This window comes from Hemiscyllium ocellatum, chromosome 17 (assembly GCF_020745735.1).
Source record: "Hemiscyllium ocellatum isolate sHemOce1 chromosome 17, sHemOce1.pat.X.cur, whole genome shotgun sequence".
Lineage (NCBI taxonomy): Eukaryota > Metazoa > Chordata > Chondrichthyes > Orectolobiformes > Hemiscylliidae > Hemiscyllium > Hemiscyllium ocellatum.
In genome coordinates this window covers 45,230,783-45,253,805 of record NC_083417.1, presented here as the reverse complement: position 1 = coordinate 45,253,805, position 23,023 = coordinate 45,230,783, and the positions used below count along the sequence as shown (strand labels likewise).

The following is a 23,023-nucleotide window of genomic DNA, read 5'->3' as shown; positions in this document are numbered from 1 at the left end:
TACTTTTGCACTTGCCGGATATCTACTGAACGCCCAGCATTCGGGGCATCTGTGCCATCTTTCCAGGGTCACTATACACCAGGACAAGCACTGACATTCTGAAGCTGTCCTGCTTGATCAAGAATGTTTTCTGAACAAGTCAGAAAAGGCCACAAGAAGGTCAATATCAGGACTGCTCCTGTGGGGCTGCTGAGGTATCCATGACAACAACTGTGTGAAGATCATTCATAATTCCACAGCCCCCTTTATCCACCCTCACTTTTCCTCTTTGTTTCTGTGGATGGATCTAACAAATTGATCATGGCACACCTCCTGATTAGGTAGTCCAACACATTAAATGCCAATACTGGATGCAGTAAATCTAGTTATCCTGTTACCCCTTGTTATCCCTCCTGCCCAGGCTGTCTGATAAGGAACCACAGGACTGACTATGAGCAATGAACTGCAGAGACATGGACTCCCCACCCCGAACAAGAACACACCCAGTGGACTCCAGACTTTGGCCTATCCCCTGGACTGGTATCAGAACTGCCTTTGACTTACTATGGCATAAACCTGACTGAAGGGTGCTACCATGGACTTTGGAGAGGACTACTCCACTAAGTCTTTGAGGTGTTTAGAGGGAAAGGTTTAGATGTAAATGGGCCAAATGCAGGAAAATGTCAAAGGAACTGGTCAGCAGTTGTTTCATATGTGACCAGAAGTACCATTTCAGAATATTTGTCCTAGATTATGCAACAAGAGTTTTGAAATTACAGATGTCACTGATGGTTTGGAAGGAGAAGATAGTCATATTGATTAGGCAGAAGGGGTTGTACATACAGCAAGAAACTTCAGACCAATAATGAACATTCCAGTTTGCAACTCATTTAATCGCATAATTATGGACAGTGAATGCATATCCACGATGTGTGGACTGGATTGGTTAATAACAGCTTCTTCAGATAGCAAGCACTGAAGTAAGATTAAGGAATCTAGGAATTCTACCCTTTCCAGATTTGGGGATGATGATACTCTGAATTCACAAAAAAGAGTGGTGTTTCCCTGTAAAATTTGTGGGGAAAACCATTTTGTCATCACAGACGTAGTGGCAAGCGAAATATCCTTACTGTTGAGTAGCCCAAATACAGAAACAATTTCTCAAATGAAACTTGATAATAGATCATGACAAGGTAATCGTTCTTTGGGAAGTCAGTGAATTTACACTTCACACAAACCGGACATAATTATATTCCATTAACAGACCTAACTTTTCACATCAAAATATTGAACAGATGGTACTGGAACTAGGATACAGGAGTTTAAAGGAGGCTAAATATCTCAAAGCTCCATTAGCAGTTTGCCAATTTTTCCTATCACATATTAAAGTCTAATTAAAAGATGCAGGACTGACTGATGTGCATTCAGCTTACAGTAATAAATGTGATACATGTTTTTTTTTAAAAAAGGAGAATACCATCATGAGCCATTAGCTAGAGACTTTAATGCATCTATAGCAATGGAATTGAAAATACAGGCTATAGAGAAGAAGTGCTTACTATCTGAAGAATCTGTATTAACCAATCCAGTCCACACATTGTGGGAATGTATTCACTGTCCAAAACTGTGCAATTGAATGAGTCCCCAACTAAGTTGCTCAGTATTGGTCTAAAGTTTCTTGTTTAGATGAGATTAGATTAGATTGCTTACAGTGTGGAAACATGCCCTTCGGCCCAACAAGTCCACACCGACCCGCCGAAGTGCAACCCACCCAGACCCATTCCCCTACATTTACCCCTTCAGCTAACACTACAAGCAATTTAGCATGGCCAATTCACCTAACCTGCACACTTTTGGATTGTGTGAGGAAACTGGAGCACCCGGAGGAAACCCACGCAGACACTGGGAGAATGTGCAAACTCCACACACACAGTTGCCTACAACTCACTTTGGCTAATCAATATGACTCTCTTTTCCTTCCAAGCCACCTGTGACATGTACTTTATAGACCTGGTAACTAGATTTAGTCATAGAGTCATAGAGATGTACAGCATGGAAACAGACCCTTCGGTCCAACCCATCCATGTCGACCAGATATCCCAACCCAATCTAGTCCCACCTGCCAGCACCCGGCCCATATCCCTCTAAACCCTTCCTATTCATATACCCATCCAAATGCCTCTTAAATGTTGCAATTGTACCAGCCTCCACCACATCCCCTGGCAGCTCATTCCATATACGTACCACCCTCTGCGTGAAAAAGTTGCCCCTTAAGTCTCTTTTATATCTTTCCCCTCTCATCCTAAACCTATGCCCTCTAGTTCTGGACTCCCTGACCCCAGGGAAAAGACTTTGCCTATTTATCCTACCCATGCCCCTCATAATTTTGTAAACCTTCATAAGGTCACCCCTCAGCCTCCGACACTCCAGGGAAAACAGCCCCAGCCTGTTCAGCCTCTCCTTGTAGCTCAGATCCTTCAACCCTGGCAACATCCTTGTAAGTCTTTTCTGAACCCTTTCAAGTTTCACAACATCTTTCCAATAGGAAGGAGACCAGAATTGCACGCAATATTCCAACAGTGGCTTAACCAATGTCCTGTACAGACGCAACATGACCTCCCAACTCCTGTACTCAATACTCTAACCAATAAAGGAAAACATACCAAACACCGCCTTCACTATCCCATCTACCTGCAACTCCACTTTCAAGGAGCTATGAATCTGCACTCAAAGGTCTCTTTGTTCAGCAACACTCCCTAGGACCTTACCATTAAGTGTATAAGTCCTGCTAAGATTTGCTTTCCCAAAATGCAGCACCTCGCATTTATCTGAATTAAACTCCATCTGCCACTTCTCAACCCATTGGCCCATCTGGTCAAGATCCTGTTGTAATCGGAGGTAACCCTCTTTGCTGTCCATTGCACCTCCAATTTTGTGTCATCTGCAAACTTACTAACGATACCTCTTATACTCACGTCCAAATCATTTATGTAATGACAAAAAGTAGAGGTCCCTGCACCGATCCTTGTGGCACTCTACTGGTCACAGGCCTCCAGTCTGAAAAACAACCCTCCACCACCACCCTCTGTCTTCTACCTTTGAGCCAGTTCTGTATCCAAATAGCTAGTTCTCTCTGTATTCCATGAGATCTAACCTTGCTAATCAGTCTCCCATGGGAAACCTTGTCAAACGCCTTACTGAAGTCCATATAGATCACATCTACTGCTCTGCCCCATCAATCTTCTTTATTACTTCATCAAAAAACTCAATCAAGTTTGTGAGACATGATTTCCCACGTACAAAGCCATGTTGACTATCCCGAATCAGTCCTTGCCTTTCCAAATACATGTACATCCTGTCCCTCAGGATTCCCTCCAACAACTTGCCTACCACTGAGGTCAGGCTCACCGGTCTATAGTTCCCTGGCTTGTCTTTACCGCCGTTCTTAAACAGTGGCACCACATTTGCCAACCTCCTGTCTTCTGGCACCTCACCTGTGACTATTGATGATACAAATATCTCAGCAAGAAGCCCAGCAATCACTTCTCTGGCTTCCCGCAGAGATCTCGGGTACACCTGATCAAGTCCTGGGGATTTATCCACCTTTAACCGTTTCAAGATATCCAGCACTTCCTCCTCTGTAATCTGGACATTTTGCAAGATGTCACCATCTATTTCCCTGCAGTCTATATCTTCCATATCCTTTTCCACAGTAAATACTGGTGCAAAATATTCATTTAGTATCTCCCCTATTTTCTGTGGCTCCACACAAAGGCCACCTTGCTGATCTTTGAGGGGCCCTATTTTCTCCCTCAATTCCCTTTTGTCCTTAATATATTTGTAAAAAGCCTTTGGATTCTCCTTAATTCTATTTGCCAAAGCTATCTCATGTCCCTGTTTTGCCCTCCTGATTTCTCTTTTAAGTATACTCCTACTTTCTTTACACTCTTCTAAGGATTCACTCGATCTATCCTCTCTGCACCTGACATATGCTTCCTTCTTTATTCAGTCTACGATCTTAAGCAGTAAACAGAAATGAGTTATTGTGAATACGATCATGGTTAGGGTCCAGAGTAAGGATACCAGCTTGATTCCTCACTGCCAGGAGGGTGGAATGTGCCAATACTTTAGGGAAATGTGTGAAAATATGAACCTCATAGCAATGAACATGGCAACGGAAAGTACCTTTAATAATCAAATCTGCAAAAGAAAACACATGGAGTAGATGAGATGCTTCATTAAATTGTTGTAAACCAACCAAGTTGTAAATTAGTATTTGCCATGATATAGCAGATAACTCATGCAAATAACTCACTGTAAATGGTTAGACTGTACACATATCCATTGCTTTTTGGCAGAAATCCAAAACCTCTTTTGGTAATGAGATCATCGTCAAACCTGAGGCAAGATGACAATTCACTCCATTTTTTTTGATAAAGTGAGAAGCCACACGACACCACGTTATAGTCAGGAGGACTGATGAAGGATCAGCGATCTGAAAGCTTATGATTTCAAATAAAACTGTTGAGTTATAACCTGGTATTGTGACTTCTGGCTTTGTCCACCTCAGTCCAGTACTGGCACCAACCCTCTTCTCTTGAACTCTCGAATGTCCTGGATGGATTAATGTTGATTTTTCAGGGAGAATTTGCCCAGATTTAATGCACCTTGTAAGGCCATCAGAAGTGTAGATTGGATTCCCTACAGTATGGAAACAGGCTATTTGGCCCAACAAGTCCAGACCAACCCTCTGAAGAGTAACTCACCCAGACCCATTCCCCTACCCTATCTGTACCCCTAATTAGTACACCTAACACTGTGGGCAATTTAGCATGACCAATTCACCTAATCTGCACACACCCCCACCCCCCACACCCTCCCCCAACCCCCAACCCCCATCACTTGCAGTTAGCTATCCAGATTTCCATACCCATTCATATTGGAAACATGTCAGTTTCTTTTGCCTAGGAGTGATACTGTCACTGGTTCAAGGGTAGAAGAGAGTGGTTATTGTTTATACCATTTGAATTCTGAAGTTAAATGGGAAGAAAATTGAACATTATACATATCTAGGACTCAAACTGCGAGATTAGAGATAACCTGCTTCCTGGAAATTCAGGGATATTCTGATCACTGTTGAATTTGAAGTGTTTTCAAATAACAAGCCATTCAGCTGCTTTGAAATATCTGCCAAAGTTTGAAGCCTCAGAAATCCAGTTGTCCACTGAACTCATGCCTAATACATGTCAGGCAACATTAATGCCAATGCTGATGCCCTCAGTTGGAAGACTAACCACAGGAGGAAACCTATTCTTGCCTAGGGAGCTGTGGGTGATACCTTGTCCCTGACCCAAGTCAAAGGCAGCATTCCAGCCCCCAAACCCTAAGATATTTGCACTAAGATTCAACCGAATGTCACTGACGTGCCTATGTGTGAGATCCAAGCCAGCTTTGGTTCACCTTTGGTATCTTCTAGAAAGAGAAACTCCAGTGTCAATAGACTGTACCGTTATTGGAAGGTCCAACATCCATCACATCTACCAACTGATGAGGGAGTCTGTTGAGGCACTAGAAAAAGGTCAGGAAGGAACATTTGAGTTCTATATCAGCTGATTCTTGAAAAGGAGAGAGGATGAAGCAACTCATCTTTCCTGACAGTCTCAAGTGTCAAATATTGATAGCAGTTCATGATCAAGCAGGACACCACGTTCTGTAAGACAATTTATCTGGCCAGTGAGCAGTTGTATTGACCCCGAATGGCTGTTAATATCAATGACTCGTATCCAAATGGAGCCATATGCACTTTGGCCAAAGTGGGAAAATGGCTTCACTCCAAGTGGTCACTCAGAGACCTCTGGAGGTTCATGCAATGAATTTTATAGCCCTTGACCTTCATAATAATAAGACCAAGCCTGTTCTTGTACTTGTGGAGGTTTGGCAACTGATGTGGAGGCATTGAGTAATATTACAAACCTGAAGTGTCAGTATGTGCTGGCTGAAGTGGAGTGGAATTGGACAGTGACATAGAATCCTGGAGTGACCTATGTGTTGTGAATCCAAGGGGTGCATCTAATGTGAGGAGAGCTACTTCTGCTCAAGAAAATGGTGCAGGGAGGAGCTTCCATGTCATGGAAACTGAAGCACCAAAGCCTGGATCGCTTTGGAAGACAACAGTAAAGCTAAAAAGCTGAGGAAGTCTCCTCAAGGAAATGCCAAGTATCACACTGTCTTATCATTCGCCCAGATTGATGATGCAAGAAGATGATTCAGTAGAACTTGACCATTCTCACCATCATGGCACAATTGAACCTATTAATCATGAAAGTGCTGAGCAAATGGTCATCTTTTGCTGTGTGTAATTGCCAACGACAACATGTTTCAAGCAGGGATATGTGTGACAGAGCCTCCATGTGGCAACATTGAGGGAGGGTGCTGAACAGAGGAGCTTGAGCAGTGTGCCAGGACCTTTACCAGCAGGTGGCGACAGTGCACAGGACAGCTACAGCAATCAAATAGAAACATTTCCTATCAAAAAAAACATGGGTCTTTGGGGTAGGAAGGGCTTATGGGCAGAAGGAGCAAAAAGGTATAGGATTCTTCAACCCAATGTACCTCACAGCTTCTTTCTATATTCATAATGTAAATGCTTCCTTGGTTAATGGTAATTTCGACTTCAGTGAGCCGGACGTGATTTGAACACGCAACCTCCTGATCTGGAGTCAGACGCGCTACCGTTGCGCCACAAGCTCACGGATCGTAAATGGTCGACTTCAGTGAGCCGGACGTGATTTGAACACGCAACCTCCTGATCTGGAGTCAGACGCGCTACCGTTGCGCCACAAGCTCACGGATCGTAAATGGTCGACTTCAGTGAGCCGGACGTGATTTGAACACGCAACCTCCTGATCTGGAGTCAGACGCGCTACCGTTGCGCCACAAGCTCACGGATCGTAAATGGTCGACTTCAGTGAGCCGGACGTGATTTGAACACGCAACCTCCTGATCTGGAGTCAGACGCGCTACCGTTGCGCCACAAGCTCACGGATGTAAATGGTCGACTTCAGTGAGCCGGACGTGATTTGAACACGCAACCTCCTGATCTGGAGTCAGACGCGCTACCGTTGCGCCACAAGCTCACGGATTGTAAATGGTCGACTTCAGTGAGCCGGACGTGATTTGAACACGCAACCTCCTGATCTGGAGTCAGACGCGCTACCGTTGCGCCACAAGCTCACGGATTGTAAATGGTCGACTTCAGTGAGCCGGACGTGATTTGAACACGCAACCTCCTGATCTGGAGTCAGACGCGCTACCGTTGCGCCACAAGCTCACGGATTGTAAATGGTCGACTTCAGTGAGCCGGACGTGATTTGAACACGCAACCTCCTGATCTGGAGTCAGACGCGCTACCGTTGCGCCACAAGCTCACGGATTGTAAATGGTCGACTTCAGTGAGCCGGACGTGATTTGAACACGCAACCTCCTGATCTGGAGTCAGACGCGCTACCGTTGCGCCACAAGCTCACGGATTAAATGGTCGACTTCAGTGAGCCGGACGTGATTTGAACACGCAACCTCCTGATCTGGAGTCAGACGCGCTACCGTTGCGCCACAAGCTCACGGATTTTAAATGGTCGACTTCAGTGAGCCGGACGTGATTTGAACACGCAACCTCCTGATCTGGAGTCAGACGCGCTACCGTTGCGCCACAGTATTCCTGATGAAGGGCTTATGCTCGAAACGTCGAATTCTCTATTCCTGAGATGCTGCCTAACCTGCTGTGCTTTGACCAGCAACACATTTGCAGCTGTGATCTCCAGCATCTGCAGACCTCATTTTTTACTTAATGGTAATTTCCTTCATGTCTGAAATGACCTGATGCTGGAGGGGGAAAGATATAAAATCCCTGCTTCATCACCTTTGAGCCTTCTGCATATTCACACTCTGCATTATATCATACAGATGTTATGCAGGAAAAAAGAGTTCCAGAATGTCATTTTTAAGACTACAGTCAGAATAATGACTCTGGATTTCAAAGAAGGACTCAATGATTAAGATATTAGATTGGATTTCCCTGCTGCAGGAACCCACAATGGATGTAAGTCAATGGATATAAATGAATTTCCGCAAAAAGGTCATTTTGGAATTTGAGGAGAAAGTGAGGGCTGCAGATACTGGAGATCAGAGTCGAGAGTGTAGTGCTGGAAAAGCACAGCAAGTCGGCAACATCTGAGGAGCAGAAGAATCAACATTTCGGGCATAAGCCCTTCATTAGTTTCCTGATTAAAAAGGAAATTAAGGTTGGAAATCAAGTTTCTGAGGCCTTTATATATATATAAACTTAGATATTAAACAAAATAAGTTGGGAGTAATTTTGGATCCGTGTAAATTTTACATGTAAGTGTTAATCTTTGCCTGATAAACCAGAAAGATGATTTTGCATCCAAAGGAGAAACAGATCAGTCGAGAAGTTTGATTGGATATTTAAACTGGTTGAGTACTCAGAATGAAGTTTAGTATAATGGTAAAACGTGGTGCTATAGTGGAAATCTTGACAAAAAATAAAATATTAAAGCAATTAAATTCATTAATATGCACCATTAAGGGTCCAGCCGTGGGTAACCTTAAACATATGAAGCTCTCCCTTTTTAGCAATGTCACACACATGCCAGACTTCCAAATGTGTCATCCAATACAGCAAAGTGTATCATGTTCTTGGTGGGAACGAATTGCAAATGTTGTCAATTGACCTGGGATATCAAGCCAATGAAATGGCATGAGTGGTAGCATTAGGTACGAGGATGTACTTATGTAATTTGAAGGAAATGTTATGTAAGAGGTGATCTGAGAAACATTTTCCCATGGAATGTGACATGGACCATTGAGATAATGTTCAATTGGCAAAGGGTATCACTGAGGAAAAAGTTAAGGATTGACCTTGTTAGTAAGAAGGAAATGTTGTAAAGAAAGGAGGTGTATTAAATAAAATGGGATAGTACAAATTATCAGTAGGCTGTTTTACATAGAAAAATGCTTTCCTTAAAACATTATTGGATGTGCTTGAAGAGGGATGCCTTGTGTTGTGATGAATGCATGTAATATTGTGTTAAGAAAAAATATTATTAATATTATTTTCAGTTTCTTTTTAAGGGCATTTTGCATGTAAAAATAAACTTTTAAAAAAAGTATGGGATCTGTTGATTAATTGTATGATGAAGTGCAACATAGAAGAATTTTAATCCGTTTCTGGTCAAAGTTTGTATGTTTTAAAAATTTATTTAAAGAAGAGGAAGGAATCTGTAGAGCAAAGTTAAGTTACTGACTATGTTTAATTGATTAAATGGCTGCATAAATACAGAGGGCAAGAGGTTGATTGACTTCAGCCATTGTGCTCCACCTGATTAGGTTCAAATCCATTCTTGTTATTTATAGTGATCTTGTGGCACATTAGCAATGTCCCTGTATTTGTGTTCAAATCCCACATGTCCTGGAGGTGTGGCATTTCATATCTGAATAGATTGAGTGGAATATATTTTAAAGAGCAACGGGCGATACTGACAGTGCATGGTTTGAGTTGTGTGGCTGTTTAGTCAATTAACTCTACCCAAAGGAAAAGGTCTAGAGTTCTAATTCAACAACAAACTGAGACCCGGTTTAACATCTAGCAACCATCTTGCTTTGGACGAGATGGAAATACCCCACCCAGAATCTCATTTACTTTATTTTTTTGGGCTTCTCGATATCGCACTCAATCATACTCTGCTTTCATGTCAAAGGCAGTCACTGAGATCTCACTAGGGGAGTTGGTGCTGCCACCAATCCTCTTTCCTTTGACTCAATCTAAGACTCGAAATAGTTAACAGTGGTGAAGGATCAATTACAAGTGAGCCTTAATAAGAATAAGCTCTTGTCTTAATAGGATATAGGTTATTGCATGGTAACAGCTAGATACAACATAGAGAGATTGATGCTATTTTTTGAAGTAAAAATGAGAACCCATCTGGCTGTATTGCCTGCCCAGTGCCAAGGCTCTGGACATATGGTGGGGACTGGAGAGAGGGGATAGAATCCAGTCATCATGAGTCATGTAGGTATCAACAATGTAGGCAGGACAAAGGAAAAGCTTCTGACTTGCCAGTATTAGGAGCTAGGCACACAATTTGTGAAGCAGAACCTCAAATGTCATAAACTCTTAATCATCCTGTGCAATGTGTCACAGAGCAAATTGTATTAAAGAGATGAACACCTGGCTCAAAGAACAGAGAAGTGAGTTCTAGTTTGTGGGACATTTGGAATACAGCGAGAACTAGCCATTTGGATACATAACTGGCTCAAAGGTAGAAGGTGGTGGTGGAGGGTTGCTTTTCAGACTGGAGGCCTGTGACCAGTGGAGTGTCACAAGGATCGGTGCTGGGTCCTCTACTTTTTGTCAATTACATAAATGATTTGGATGCGAGCATAAGAGGTACAGTTAGTAAGTTTGCAGATGACACCAAAATTGGAGGTGTAGTGGACAGCGAAGAGGGTTACCTCAGATTACAATAGGATCGTGACCAGATGGGCCAATGGGCTGAGAAGTGGCAGATGGAGTTTAATTCAATAAATGTGAGGTGCTGCATTTTGGGAAAGCAAATCTTAGCATGACTTATATACTTCATGGTAAGGTCCTAGGGAGTGTTACTGAACAAAGAGACCTTGGAGTGCAGGTTCATAGTGGAGTCTCAGGTAGATAGGATAGTGAAGAAGGCATTTGGTATGCTTTCCTTTATTGGTCAGAGTATTGAGTACAGGAGTTGGGAGGTCATGTTGTGGCTGTACAGGACATTGATTAGGCCACTGTTGGAATATTGCATGCAATTCTGGTCTCTTTCCTATCGTAAAGATGTTGTGAAACTTGAAAGGGTTCAAAAAAGATTTACAAGAATGCTGCCAAGGTTGGAGGATCTGAGCTATAGGGAGAGGCTGAACAAGCTGGGGCTGTTTTCCCTGGAGCGTCTAGAGGTTCGCAAAATTATGAGGGGCATGGATAGGATAAATAGACAACGTCTTTTTCCTGGGGTCGGGGAGTCCAGAACTAGAGGGCATAGATTTAGTGTGAGAGGGGAAAGATATAAGAGACCTAAGGGGCACCTTTTTCACGCAGAGAGTGGTACGTGTGTGGAATGAGCTGCTAGAGGATGTGGTGGAGACTAGTACAATTGCAACATTTAAGAGGCATTTGGATGGATATATGAATAGGAAGGATATGGAGGGACTTGGGCTGGGTGTTGGCAGGTGGGACTAGATTGGGTTGGGATATCTGGTCGGCATGAACGGGTTGGATCGTGTTGTACATCTCTATGACTCTATTTGGGAAAGTGGGATTTGTGCCATTGCCTCAGTCTCCACGTGAACTCTGCTGGCATTGGAGTTTTAGTACATAATTTAAAAAGTAAAAGAAGAATTTGATCTAAATAGTGGGAATCAACAGATCAAATTTCAGAAAGTACAATAAATCAAAGACCAGAAATAAGGTGAAAAGGAAAGGTAATACTTCGGGTAGTGACAAACAGGCCATTATAATAAATGATAGAGGATACATATACAGCGTAAATCAACAGATAAGGCGTGAGGATAAAATAAAACAACAAAACTGAGGTCTGAATACATATAGTATTTTAAACAAAACAGACAAATTGACACTGCAAATAGAAATAAGTAAATATGATTGGTAGTCATGACAGAGAAAAGGCTGCAAGATGACATGGATTGGGATCTGAAGTTTGAAGTGTACAGGCCACTTAGGAAGCACAGGAAACTAGAAAAAGGTGGAGGAACAGCTCTGTTAATTAATTATCGCATTAGCACCAGAGGAATGACCCAAGTTCAGGAAACGAGGATGTGGAAACAGGGCAAAGATTAGCAAGGATAAGGGCAAGAATTCACTTTTGGGAGTTCCCTAACAGTAACCACACAATAGGGTAGAACATAAAGGCAGAAATAATTAGAACTTATCAGAAAGGGTTGTTATGAGAGATTTTAATCGATATATTGACTGGAAATGTCAGATGGGCAAATGTTTTCCAGATGAGGCATTCATAAAATGTTTTGTGAATAATTTCTTAGAACAGCATGTTCTGGAACTGACCAGAAAGAAGGGTGGACTAGGCCTGGTATTGCGCAAACACTGGAATTACTGGCTAAAAATGATAGGCAGCTAAATTCTCTGTTTTACATGTAGTTGCATAGTCCCTCTGAGGGCTGTGCGACTGGGAACATTGAAGGGGAATCCATTTAAAATAGAAGTAAACCATAATTATACTATGGGTGGTTGAGAGACTTTGGGACTGACTTTCTGAAAAGCTGGAAGAAGCATATTCTTTCAATACTTTGAAGGCAGAAGTGGGAAGATTCTTGGTGAGCAATAGGATGAAAGGTTATCAGCAGTAAGTGGGAATGTAGATTTGAGGTTCCTCTTGGAATGAGTCAGAGGAAGATATGATTGGAGATGAGAGGGTGGCACAGTTGTTACTTTTGGTGCAGGTGGGGTGGTGCCCCAAGTGAGTAAGTTGGCAGCACAGAGGGCTTTGCAGCATTTGTGGTGTTGGGGTTTGGCGTGTGTAATGGTGAGCAAGGAAGATGTTGAGACAATCAGGCGAATGGTAGAGCATGAACTTGATGGGAGGTGGATACAGCAGCAAAGATAAACTGTCAGAGAGAAGATGGTGGCACTTTTCACAGTTGAAAAGATCATTGATCATTTTCATACAATGCTGTTCTCCAGACCGACCAAGACCGCTTTAAGCCGGATGACTATCTCGGACCAGGCAGGCATGATCTGGAATTGAGGCCTCCACTGCTGGTCCCGGGGGAAAAGGAAGTCTCATGCCACAAAATCCAGCAGCATCTCTAAGTCCCTCCGTAAAGTAGGGCACCAGTTTCCTCGGTCTGCCATGACCACGGCAAATGTCCAGAGTCATGCAGGGTGCTCCAAATTGATGGGTGCACAACAGGCATGGGGGCCCATGGAACGGCATTGTATTCTGGAATATTCACTAAATGTCAAGATCTTCTGGGAATGGCACATGGTAAGACTGGGCTGGTACCGGATGTGATGGATGGCACAATAACAGGTTGGTAATTATTGAGGCAAGTTTGATCAAATATGATGAAAAATGTCTGCTAGGCCTTGCAACGGAACTCAACCCAACTCAGGCTCAGTGAAAACAAATGAAGATTGAGTTTTTATTGATGGCTGTTTGTTATGAACAAATGATCCACGTATAAAGGAATTCCTTATTAATGGCTTACACTGTAATTCAAAGCCTACCATTAAATCAGGTCAAGTTTTGACATTGGGAAGTGTAGGTACAGTGCTTCATTGATTGCATACCTATTTCATCAGTATGTCCTCTGCATATCACCAGATCTCAATAGCCTCATGTTTAACATACAATAGTTAATCTATGTTAGTATTGCTTATTTAATCTTTAAGAATTCCTGCCAGCAAGCTAAATTTTTCTGCGACTATGAATTTGTTCGTACAATACAACTTAAATCTGCTGACTTTTGTTTAAACACTAAGATACAGCATATATTCCACACACAACTGCAGAAATACTCATTCTAATATAGGCATTTAACTTGTGAAACCTGTCCTGAAAGGTTCTTTTGAGGTTACTTGTTCATTCACACACAATATATATTCAGTTTGATGGTTGTAATGTTAGATGTTGAGTTCTGTCAGCATTTAATTTTGATATCATAGACATCTTGTTTATAAAAGTCTGTTAAACATTTGCAGTACATTAACAGGCTTCTTTCATAGAAACTTATTTATAGAAACTTTTTGCTTGCAACATCTTTTTGGATTCTGTACCTTGCTATTAACATGAAATAAAATTAATATTTACACATTATTCATGCCTTCATCATCTCAAAACTTTACTAATACCAACCACAATGTTGTCCAATGTTTACTTCATGGAGTCACGGAGATTGTGCGTTCCTGCAAAGCAGGCCACACACATGCAATCACATTAAGTAGCTTTTACTATGTTTACGGTAGAAGAATGATCTTCAACTCTAGCATCAATTGTAATGGGCTCAGTTGTCCTTTAATGGTGTTTAGAGTTAGTGAGAGTATAAAGGGATGATATTTTGGTGCATGTCACCAATGAATTAAATCGTTATTTCTCTATTTCTCTATTTCTCTCCTGGGAGATATGCATTTTCCTAAGCATAGAGTAACATGAACAACTGTTTTGCAGCTGATATTTGAGGATATTTTCCCCCAAGCTCCTTTAACTTAATGTAATAGTCCTGAAGTAACAAATTCACAATTCTTTGATGTTAACAGAAACCACCTTTGATTGTCTCAAGAACAAGAATTAATTTCCTGTTCTACAGACTATTTATGAATATGGATATGTTCTTATCTTTTTATATTTGGTGTTTCTGACAGTATTGGCTAAATCTTGAAAGGCAATTATGGTGCTCCAGGCAAACCTAACCATATTAGATTTTGGATATTACCGCTCAAGTTTGAATTTACAACCTATAATTCCAGAAATCAAACCTTAAAATCTGGACTGACTCGCTTCACCTTATAGTGAAGGAAAATTGATACAGTTTTGTCTCATCCGTTCTGGAATAAGATGCTTTGGATATCTCCGCTTTTATGAAGCTACCAGAAAGCAGACTCCATATTGAAACTCCTCTTTGCAATGGGGTTGATACAGCACATCTTGATTAATGGACTCATTTTGACCTTCGGCCATAATAGTGTGCATGTATTTATTGTAAGTTACATCCTCTTGGGATTCAAAGTGAGTCATGATGCCTTTTAAAATGCATGTTTTTAATATCTTTTTGTTGTTCAGAGAGTTTAACGATGGAATTCATTAATAGTGATAGAAGTGTACCCATTCATAGCTGCTCTGGTTTTCATAAGAAGATACAAAGAAAGAGCATAAGTAAGGTCATGGCTGATCACTTTATATTTCAAACTCCACATTCCCAACTACAATAGCCTTTGATTCCTTTGCTTAATGGGATTGTAGCTAAGTCTTTCCTAAAATAGTTAATGAGCTTATCTCCATTGCATTCTAGTGCAGAGAATTCCAAAGTCGCACAAGTTGCCAGAGAAAAAAGAAATTCTCCTTATCTCGGTCTTAAAAAGGTAACACCTAATTTTTAAATAGTATCCCTTAGTTCTGGGCTCATCGCCAAGAAGAAACATTATTTCTGCATCCACCATGTTAAGACCATTCTGAATCTTGTACACTTCTATTAAGTTACCCCTCGCTGTTATAAGATCCAGTAGAAACAAGGCCAGTCTGTCCACTTATCATCATAAGACAATCTACTTATTCTCAGTTAAAAATCACACAACACCAGGTTATAGTCCAACAGGTTTAATTGGAAGGATACTAGCTTTCGGAGCGACACTCCTTCATCAGGTGATAGATGAAGGAGCATCGCTCCGAAAGTTAGTGTGCTTCCAATTAAACCTGTTGGACTATAACCTGGTGTTGTGTGATTTTTAACTTTGTACACCCCAGTCCAACACCGGCATCTCCAAATCATGACTACTCATTCTTTTGTTACTTTATATAAGCCCATGTCATTATTAACTGACTTACTAAGTGATTTAAAGCATTCCTTTCTGGGTCTACTACCATGATTACTGCTGCCAACATTTTGTTGAGCAAGGTGCTCTGGAGAATGGGACTGCAGCACTTATTGACAGTTCTCAGGGCCATCCATTTTAAAGTTACAATTTTATTTCCCACATTGTTGAATTCCCAGGGGTTGCAGTAAACTATGTAAAATGGAACAGTAATGGATTCCTCCTGTCTCCACTTTTATATTAGCTACAGGTTTTCTAGCAGCCTTTCCAACACACCAAACATTTTGTTGTGCATATTCATTGTTGTTTTTTTGCACGCCTCCCCATCTAATTGTTCATTGGAGTCCTCTGCAGCAAGAGACACATGTTGGCACAGTCTTCAGCTTATAAGTCAGAAGGCATTGTAGGATGACGGTAAAGCAGATTGTTTAAAAGAGGAAACATAGACAAGTAGGAAACAGGACTGGACCATTCAGCTATTTAAGCTTGCTCTGCCATTCAGTATAATTGTGGCTGATCATCCATGTTAGCACCCTGTTCCTGCTTTCCCTCTTTACCCTTCAATACCTTTAGCCCTAAAAACCATATCTAATTCCTTCTTGAAAACAATTCATATTTTGTCCTCAACAGCTTTCTGCGGAAGACAATTCTGCAGGCTCATCACAGTCTGGGTAAAGAAATTTCCCCTAATCTCAGTCTTAATTGAATTTAGACTATGACCTCTGGTTCTGGACTCTCTGGTGATTAGAACATCCTTTCTGTGTTTACCTTGACATGTCCTATTAGAATTTTATAGCTTTCTACGAGATCCCCACTCATTCTTCTGAAATCCAATGAATATAGTCCTACCCAATCCAATGCTGTCTTCATATGTCAGTTTTGTCATCCCAAAAATCAGCCTGGTAAACCTTCATTGTATATCATCCACAGCCAGAACATCTGTACTCTGATAAGAAGATCAACGTGCGCACACAATTCCAGTGTGGTCTCACTAAGGAATTGTACAATTGCAGCAAGATATTCATCTACTCCTTTCCTAATCTATCCCCATTCAGATATTGAGCTACCTTCCTGTTTGCTACCAAAGTGAATGATCTCACATTTGTCTGCATTATACTTCATCTACCTTGATTTGCCAATTCAATTAACTTGTACAAATTACACAAATGTATGTCTCCATTCTCCTCACAGATCAGTCTTCCACCAGCTTTGTGTCAGCTGCAAACCTTTAGTTCCCTCCTCTAAATCTATATGATGAATAGCTGGGACCAAAAATTGATCTCTGTAGTAATCCACTAGTCACTGATTGTCACTATTTATTATTAATGTTTGTTTCTTCTCTACCAACCAGTGTTCTACCCATATCAGTACATTACCCTAATCCCCTGTGCTTTAACTATACATGGAAATCTCTTAGGTGGGACCTTATCGAAAGCCTTCTGAAAGTTTGAGTAAAACACATTCACTGGTTCCCCCTTATCAACTCTACTAGTTATTACATCCTTGAAAAATTCCAGTAGACTTGTCAAGCATGCTTTTGCTTTTGTAAATCCATGCTGAGTCTGTCTAATCCTGTCACTGTTTGCTATCCAATCTTTTACAATGGACCCTAGCATTTTCCCTACTACTGATGTCAGACTAACTAGCTATAAATAATGGTTTTCTCTCTGCCTCCTTTTTTAAACAGTGGGGTTACATGAACAACTCTCCAATCCATAAGAATTATTTCAGAGTCTATAGAATCTTGAAAGATTTATATCCACTATTTCTAGGGCTACTTCATTAATTACTCTAAAATGTAGATTATCGGGTCTTGGGGATTCATTGGTCTTTAATACTATCAATTTCTCCAACACTATTTCTCTCCTGATTTCCTTCAGATCCTCACTCTCACTAAACACTGTGTCACGTTTCGCCGTATTTGTCTCCTCTTTCTGAAGACAAAATGGCAGTATATATTTAATTGGATAGCCATCTTTTCATGCACCATTATAACTTATCTCTGACTGTAAGTCAGTGGGCTCCAACAACTTTTGAGTCAGTTTACCCACTGCTTCAGACAAACCTGCCTGCCATTGCCTTGTGTGTTTGTGCATTCATGAATAGCCAACATGACAGGGTCTCTCCTGCCTGGGTCTGTGCAGGTATTTAGCCTCTGGCAGTCCTCAAAGTGTCAGCAACCAGGGGATTTTGTTCCTTGATCAACAGTTGAAACATGACAGTGATGTGCTCACCAACATGTGTTCCCAACCCTAAACTAGTTCCCACTGAGGTGTCAGAACTTGAACGGCTGAAAGTGGAGGAGGAGTTGTTCTGCAGGCTGGCCTCTTTTTGGTAGAGACAGTACCAATGCCATTGGTGCCTGCAGGAGACAAAGCAGACATTGAGTTGCTAAGAAGCTGTAGAAAAACATGAGTGTGTCGACAGTACATTTACAGTGGCGGTAATGAGAGAGTAATACAGCAATGAGCGATAGTTCTTATTTGATTGCCGGAGCATGAACCACATATATAGTCATGTGCTCTCTATTTTGGCCCTATTGTGGGCTGTTTTCTCTCTCAATGAGACAAATGAAGGAATCAAATCAAGTGAAAGTGGCTGGCACAGCTGAGAATCCTGGTGCACTGCGGGTGGAGGGTGAGGAGGAAGCTGGGGGGGGAGATGACAAAGTGTTCTGAGTGACTGAGAAGATTGACAATAGTGAGAGAAAATGGTGCATTCAATTGTGAACATGGTGGGCCATGAGCCTTGGTCGACGGTGTAAAGACCACTTTTATTTTTCATACGCCTGTCTGGTCATCCTTCTGTAGGAAGGGTGTTGTTAAACTTGAAAAGATGCAAAAGAAATTTACAAGAATATTATCGGGACTGGACGGTTTGAGACAAAATAACTGCAATGCTGGAATCCAAGGTAGACCAGCATGAGGTTGGAAGAACACAGCAAGCCAGGCAGCATCAGCAGGTGGAGAAGACAATGTTTCGAGTGTAAGAGAATTTGAGCTGTAGGGAGAGGCTTAACCCTGGAGCATTGGAAGCTGGAGGTTTATCAAGTCATGAGGGGCATGAATAGAGTGAATAACCAAGGACTTTTTCCGAGGGTGGGGGAGTCCAGAACTAGAGATCATAGGTTTAAAGTGGGTGGGGAAGGATTTACAAGGAGCTGACGAGTAACTTTTTCATGCAGAGAGTAGTATGTACATGGAATAAGCTGCCGGAGGAAGTGGTGAAGGCGGGCAAAACCACAACGTATAAAAGGCATCTGGATGGGAATATGAATATAAAGGGTTCAGAAGGATATCGGCCAAATGCTGGTAAATGGGACTAGGTCAGATTGAGATACCTGGTCAGCAGGAACTAATTGGACTGAAGGATCTGTTTCGGTGATATATCCCTGCATCAATTCTTGACGAGAAATTGTGCAAGGCAACTCCAGGTTGATAGCACTTCACCGGGTGTACATCTGAATTTTAAAAATGGCGCCTGCACCAGGAATCCCAGGAGGTCCTAGCAGTAATGAGTCCTTCCACCTCTGGTGAGAAGCATGATAGGACAAGTGACAGCATGGTGCATTGCTGATGAGGCGCGTTGCAGAGAGTAGTGTGCTGACGAAACCTTCTAGGACTCTAGAAACTTTACATGAAAGTAGTCAAAATTGACACACAACCAGTTTCTGATAAAATTCAGTCTGATGTCTATCATAGCAATGTACATTGCACCTAGCTGCTATCATGCAATAAACTCAACATTATTTATGAAAAGAGCCTGTTCTCATTTGACTACCATGTAGCTTACCTCTGCCACACTAGACCAGTAGACCTCTAGCAGGGAAGAGTTTGATGGGTACAAATCTAGCAGATAGATCTTACACCAAGATGAGCTGTGATGAACATTCACCATACAACTTTGCCCTTGCAGACCTATGCCTCACATTCACCCTCCACAAATGATATCCTTTCCTTCTCTGTACATAAATCATTACAGACATTCTCACTTTCCTGCTTTCGCTTGCACAACATAGAGAGAGACAGACACTGCAGGGGTTGATGTGGGTTGTCCTCCATTGACAGACAGTTTATTGGCCATGATCATCACATAGCGTTGTGATTGATTGCAATGGTGACCTTATAATCCTTATATTTTTATAATCCTTATAATCCATTGAAATATAGATCATTCCCTCTATTTTCCATGCTATCTGCTGACCTTGCGTACTGGCTTTAATTGAGACTGCAGATGTCAGGAACGACCCACCATAGAAACCTGTGCCTTGTGAGGTGTTTGTACATTGAAAGAGCTGATAACCTGCACACAGAATCCCTGCTGAAAGTCTCCTCCAGGCGGATCTCAGTGATCATCCTGTTTGCCCTTTGTCTGGGCATATAGCTTCGGGGAAGTCAGCTAGTGTTTCTGTGGGAGACGTAGGCCAAGAGTTTCTGCCTTGGAACTTCAGCAGAGATGAAAGATGGAGCTATATTAATTGTTCCAAATGCATAGTGAAAGTAGTTGAAGGTCAATGAGGCATTAACCAGATGAAGTAGAAAAATGGGAGTAGGTGCTCATCTGTAAAGCAGGTTCACAAAAGGAAGAAGTGTTTTGAAAAGAAGCCTGGCCATCGCTGATACTGACTGAATTTTTCCAGGTTGTTGGATTCACTAAGACCTTCACACTGCATTCTCACCTCATTGACCCTGCTGAGTTGTTCTGAGATTGGGAAAGATGTTCCATGCTTCAATTATTTAGCTTTTATAAATTGAGATTTAGCTTTTATAAATTGGCTTTTAAATGACCTCAAACGCTTCATTGTTACACAATATTTCCAATGCAATTCAAAGCTAGCACGCAGGCTCAGCAGGTAGTATAGAAAGTAGAGGGAATTTGACCTATATTTCAAAGGATTAAAAGGATTATAAAAATGAGGAAATCTAGCGGAAACTATACAAGGCTCTGGTCAGACCACAGCTGGAATACTGTGGAAGGTTTTTGGTTCCCTTATCTAAGGAAAGATGGACTGACATTGGAGGCAGTTCATGATGGGATTTTGTTATGAAGAGGTGTTGAGTGGGTGGTGAACTCATTAAAAGTTAGGAGAATGAGAGGAGACCTTACTGAAGTGCATAAACGTATTAGAGGATTTAACATGGTAGGAGTAGAGAGGTTGTTTCTCTTTGTCGGTGATTCTGAGAGCAGCGGGCATAATCTCAAGGGTTACTTTTCTGCCCTTGCTGCCAAACAGTGACCCATGTCATTTCCTTTCTGCCAACATTAACCTGTGGCCCTCCGTGGGTATATTACTCGCCATAGCCATCACCTCTCTGGGAGTGCTACTGAGCCATGAATAGCTATTGACTCCTGGCTGACATCTCTTGTTGGATGGCAAGTGGCTCAGTGGGTAGCGCTGCTGCCTCACAGTGCCAGGGACCTGGGCTCGATTCCAGCCTTGGGTGACTGTGCAACCTCCACACAGACATTCTCCCCATCTCTGTTGCTCTGGTTTCCTCCCACACTCCAAAGATGTGCAGGTTAGGTAGATTGGCCCATAGTGTTCAGGGATGTGTAGGTTAGGTACATTAGCCATGAGAAATGCAGGGTTGTAGGGGGATTGGTCTGGATGGGATGCTCTTCAGAGGGTAGGTGTGGACTTGTTGCATTGAATGGTCTGTTTCCACACTGTGGGGAGTCTACAGATTCCTTGCTCTTGGAAAGGACCTAATAAGTGCTTGATTTTCATTATTGCCATAAACCTTCCTGAAAAGAAGCACATGGGGATTTGTAGCATGTCTTCTTCCAGGGAATTAAGACTCCTGATGGCAATATTACTTAATGTGGAACTTCATGTGGAACAAAGAAAGATAAACAAAATTGTAAAAAGCAATCAGCAGTACAATTTAAAATAAAACCATTTACAAGATAAGGGCTTTGCTGGCTGGGCCAGCATTTATTGCCGAATTGGCCGAGGGCAGTCAACTACATTGGTGTGGGTCTGATGTGGGTTTAACAACCTCCTTCCTACAGACCTATGTAAGGATGGCAGATTTCTTCTCTAAAGCATATAGGATACCAGTTTTTTTTTCCCAAGGACCAACAAAGGTTTCATGGTCATCATTCCAAATTTTTATTTTATTGAATTCTAATTCAACCATCTGCTGTAGCAAGATTTGAACCTGAGTCCCTAAGCCATATCCTGGGTCTCTGGGTTAACAGTCAAGTGATAATACCACTAGCCAACTCCTCCCCAGTTTAGGGAGCGTAGATGCTAAGATGGCATGAAACCGATAAATAGATGAAAAAATTATAAAATCTAATGGAATTTGGCATTTATCTGAGAATGCTGGAATACAAAGATGTTATGAATGCTGGATGTTGTTACATTTCCTTCAGTTGGATCCCATCCAGAAAACTATGTTTAATTTTTGGCACAACAGTTCTAGAAAGATATGCTAATCTCTGAGGAGCTGCAGTCCAGATTACCAAAATGATACTGTAGCTAGAAGAGGTAATCATGAGGAACTGAGGAACTCTCATGACATACCTGTAGTGTCCATAGCTTTGAACTTGGAGAATTAAGTTCAAGTCCCACCTGTTCCAGAGGCATGCATTAACATCTTTGAACAGGTTGATGAGAAAATATCTGTCAGGAAGATTGCATACAGGAAGCTTATATTCTCTTGAGCAGAGAAGGTCACATAATTCAGATGCATTGAGAATTTGTGAGAACAATACTATTTCCTTTAGTAAGGTTTCCAGTGAAAGAGAGTATTTACCAAGTATTAGAGCAGGTGTAGCAGGTGTGAATCAGGAAGCATCTCTTCACATAAAGTTAGTCAAAACTTGGAGCTCTCTGTCCCTTATACAGTTGCTGAGGCTATGGGTATATGAATAGGAAGGGTTTGGAGGAATATGGGCCGGGTGCTGGCAGGTGGGACTAGATTGGGTTGGGATGTCTGGTCAGCATGGACAGGTTGGACCAAAGGGTCTGTTTCTGTGCTGTACATCCCTATGACTCTACGACTCTATATGAAATTCTAGAACCGAAATTGATAGATTTTTAAGACATAACAGGTAGGTGATGTTAAGCTGCTTATCATGTGTAATCTAACCAAAAGGCTTGAGGACTTGTTTCTATTCTCCTGACATACAATGTTCCCCTGAAATCAGCCAGTATAGTTTGCTTCTATTGTACTTGTGGTTACTCAGTTCAGAAAGATACCCACAGTTGGAAATGATGATAGATTATTGTACTGGTTATGTACTCACGCATCTCTTTGCCCTTTCAGGGAATGTATTCGGGTGACACTACTCAAGCTTATATCAATTAACCAGGGCAGAGATTAATGCAGAAAGCACTGGCTGTAACCTGCACAGTTTTTGTTATTGATACAGTTTAAGAATGCCAAGTGGGTTGTGCTGGCAGCAACACATGACCTGCCCGGTGAA

At 41.7% G+C, this 23,023-nt stretch overlaps 10 non-coding genes across 10 annotated transcripts; all 10 read right to left on the bottom strand.

Annotated features, from left to right (window-relative positions):
• Positions 1 to 6,656: 6,656 nt before the first annotated feature.
• Positions 6,657 to 6,728, bottom strand: trnaw-cca (transfer RNA tryptophan (anticodon CCA)). The gene has a single exon. It is a non-coding gene; the product is annotated as a tRNA-Trp (tRNA).
• A 25-nt stretch (positions 6,729 to 6,753) lies between these two features.
• On the bottom strand, positions 6,754 to 6,825 carry trnaw-cca (transfer RNA tryptophan (anticodon CCA)). Its single transcript has one exon. It is a non-coding gene; the product is annotated as a tRNA-Trp (tRNA).
• A 25-nt stretch (positions 6,826 to 6,850) lies between these two features.
• trnaw-cca (transfer RNA tryptophan (anticodon CCA)) lies at positions 6,851 to 6,922 on the bottom strand. The gene has a single exon. It is a non-coding gene; the product is annotated as a tRNA-Trp (tRNA).
• A 25-nt stretch (positions 6,923 to 6,947) lies between these two features.
• Positions 6,948 to 7,019, bottom strand: trnaw-cca (transfer RNA tryptophan (anticodon CCA)). Its single transcript has one exon. It is a non-coding gene; the product is annotated as a tRNA-Trp (tRNA).
• A 24-nt stretch (positions 7,020 to 7,043) lies between these two features.
• On the bottom strand, positions 7,044 to 7,115 carry trnaw-cca (transfer RNA tryptophan (anticodon CCA)). Its single transcript has one exon. It is a non-coding gene; the product is annotated as a tRNA-Trp (tRNA).
• A 25-nt stretch (positions 7,116 to 7,140) lies between these two features.
• On the bottom strand, positions 7,141 to 7,212 carry trnaw-cca (transfer RNA tryptophan (anticodon CCA)). Its single transcript has one exon. It is a non-coding gene; the product is annotated as a tRNA-Trp (tRNA).
• A 25-nt stretch (positions 7,213 to 7,237) lies between these two features.
• trnaw-cca (transfer RNA tryptophan (anticodon CCA)) lies at positions 7,238 to 7,309 on the bottom strand. Its single transcript has one exon. It is a non-coding gene; the product is annotated as a tRNA-Trp (tRNA).
• A 25-nt stretch (positions 7,310 to 7,334) lies between these two features.
• On the bottom strand, positions 7,335 to 7,406 carry trnaw-cca (transfer RNA tryptophan (anticodon CCA)). Its single transcript has one exon. It is a non-coding gene; the product is annotated as a tRNA-Trp (tRNA).
• A 25-nt stretch (positions 7,407 to 7,431) lies between these two features.
• Positions 7,432 to 7,503, bottom strand: trnaw-cca (transfer RNA tryptophan (anticodon CCA)). Its single transcript has one exon. It is a non-coding gene; the product is annotated as a tRNA-Trp (tRNA).
• Positions 7,504 to 7,526: 23 nt separating this feature from the next.
• Positions 7,527 to 7,598, bottom strand: trnaw-cca (transfer RNA tryptophan (anticodon CCA)). Its single transcript has one exon. It is a non-coding gene; the product is annotated as a tRNA-Trp (tRNA).
• Between the last annotated feature and the right edge of the window lie 15,425 nt (positions 7,599 to 23,023).